The 2,319-nt window shown below is 41.9% G+C and overlaps 1 pseudogene across 1 annotated transcript; it reads right to left on the minus strand.

The window, feature by feature from the left end:
• Window positions 1-1,453: 1,453 nt before the first annotated feature.
• Window positions 1,454-2,016, minus strand: LOC308530712 (large ribosomal subunit protein bL33m-like; annotated as a pseudogene). The gene has a single exon. The product of its transcript is annotated as a large ribosomal subunit protein bL33m-like (transcript).
• Window positions 2,017-2,319: the final 303 nt, after the last annotated feature.

Genomic DNA, 2,319 nt, shown 5'->3' on the forward strand with positions numbered 1-2,319 from the left:
CTCACACCTGTCAGAATGGCTATCATCAACAAATCAACAAACAACAAGTGCTGGCAACGATGTGGAGGAAAAGGAACCCTCCTGCACTGCTGGTGGGAATGCAGACTGGTGCAGCCACTGTGAAGAACAGTATGCAGTTTCCTCAAAATATTAAAAATGGAACTCCCATTTGACCCAGTGATCCCACTTATAGGAATATATCCCAAGAAATTAGAAACACCAATTAGAAAGGATATATGCACCCCTATGTTCACAGCAGCACAATTTACAATAGCTAACATTTGGAAACAGCCTAAATGCCCATCAGCAGATGAGCGGATTAAAAAACTGTGGTACATCTACACAATGGAATACTATGCTGCTGTAAAAAGGAAGGAACTCCTACCATTTGCAACAGCATGGATGGATCTAGAGAGCATTATACTAAGTGAAATAAGTCAGTTGGAGAAAAATAAATATCACATGATCTCACTCATTTGTGGAATATAATGAACAACATAAACCTATGAACAAAAACAGATCCAGAGACAGAGAAGCATCGATCAGACGTCAAACCTCTGAGGGAAGGAAGGGAAGGGTAGGGGTAAGAGGGAGAGTTCATGCATATAAGCATAACCAATGGACACAGACACCAGGGGGGTGAGGGCATGAGCGGGGGAAGGGGGTAAGGGAGGATAAGGACACATATGTAATACCTTAATCAATAAAGAAAATAGCCCTAGCTGGTTTGGCTCACTGAATAGAGTGTCATCCTGGGGACTGAAGGGTCCCAGGTTCGACTCCAGTCAAGGGCATGTACCTTGGTTGCAGGCACATCCCCAGTAGGGGGTGTGCAGGAGGCAGTTGATTGATGCTTCTCTCTCATCGATGTTTCTAACTCTCTATCCCTCTCCCTTCCTCTCTGTAAAAAATCAATAAAATGTATATATTTAAAAAATAAAGAAAATAAAAATATAAAATAAAATAAAATAGAAAGCTGTTTTCCACTTCCACATGTCTGCTTCTGTACCTTACCTTTGAAATATTCATTGGTTTGCTAGGGCTGCCCTAACAAGATGTAAACTTTGGGGAGAAGGGACATGATTCAGTCCATAACAACTGTTTTCGAGGTGTGTTTCAGATGTGATCTACCAGGCAGCCAGGATGTGGTCCTTACCTCATGTCCTTCCACCAACAGAAGAAAGTCTCCATGGTTTTTTTTAGCAAAGTCCTGGGCCTTCCAAAATATATTTTTTTAATTATTTTTTTATTGATTTCAGAGAGGAAGGAAGAGGAAGAGAGAGATAGAAACATCAATGATAAGAGAGAATCATTGATCAGCTGCCTTCTGTACTCCCCACATTGGGGATCGTGCCTGCAACCCAGCATGTGCCCCTACCAGGAATTGAACTGGTGATGACTTCCTGGTTCATAGGTTGATGCTCAACCACTGAACCACATAGGCCGGGCCCAATATATACTTTCAATCAACCAATAATCAGGAATATTTTCAGGATTTTTTTTTCTCTCATTCTTTTGTTCTCCTTTTTTATTTATTTTTTTTTATTTTAATATATTTTATTACGGGCTATAAAAATATCCAGAAAGATAAAGAAATGGGATGCAATGATTTATGTCCTAATATGAAGAACTTCCTTTCACTGCATTGTTTTCTTCACAATGGCCTTCAAATCACAGGAGGCAGAGATGCCGTGTCATTTCCTCTTCTTTTATTACATGCTGCAGAATTTCTGAATCAGTACCCCGCCCTCAGTCTTCTCATTTATAAATCAAATGCATTTTCAATCCATTGTTCAGAGGGAGCGCATCTTTTTTCTGTTCCACAAAGAGGACTCTTGCTCTCACAAATGGATCATAATGGAGTAGTCGGTTTCTCCCGTAGGTGGCTTCTCTTAGTGTTGAAGGAGAAACCTGTCCCAGCTTGGCTTACCATTCTCACCAGAATGTTCTTTGGTTTGCTCTTGGCAAAGGAGACAGCCGACGGAAACATGGTGACGGCACCACCACAGCCTCCTTCCGTGGTCCAAGGTCCCTCAGCAAACTCTCTCCTTTTTTATTTACCAGCGTTTTCAGATGCCTCAGAATCCAGACCCTCACATTTCCTCATACTCTGATCTTTGTGTGTGTCTTGCCTCCGTCACATACGCACCAGGCACATCAGATATCTCTGCAAGAAAGGTCTCACAGACATTATTAGGCTTTTTCTCAAGGGTCTGAAATTCCTTCTCCAATGGAGTTTCTGTTTTACCCTATTCCACTGAAGCTATGGGGGATATTGACAAGGTTAAACGGAGCCAGGCGGGCCTGAGATCATGCCAG

Source organism: Myotis nattereri (genome assembly GCF_964212035.1).
Source record: "Myotis nattereri genome assembly, chromosome: 1".
NCBI classification, from domain to species: domain Eukaryota; kingdom Metazoa; phylum Chordata; class Mammalia; order Chiroptera; family Vespertilionidae; genus Myotis; species Myotis nattereri.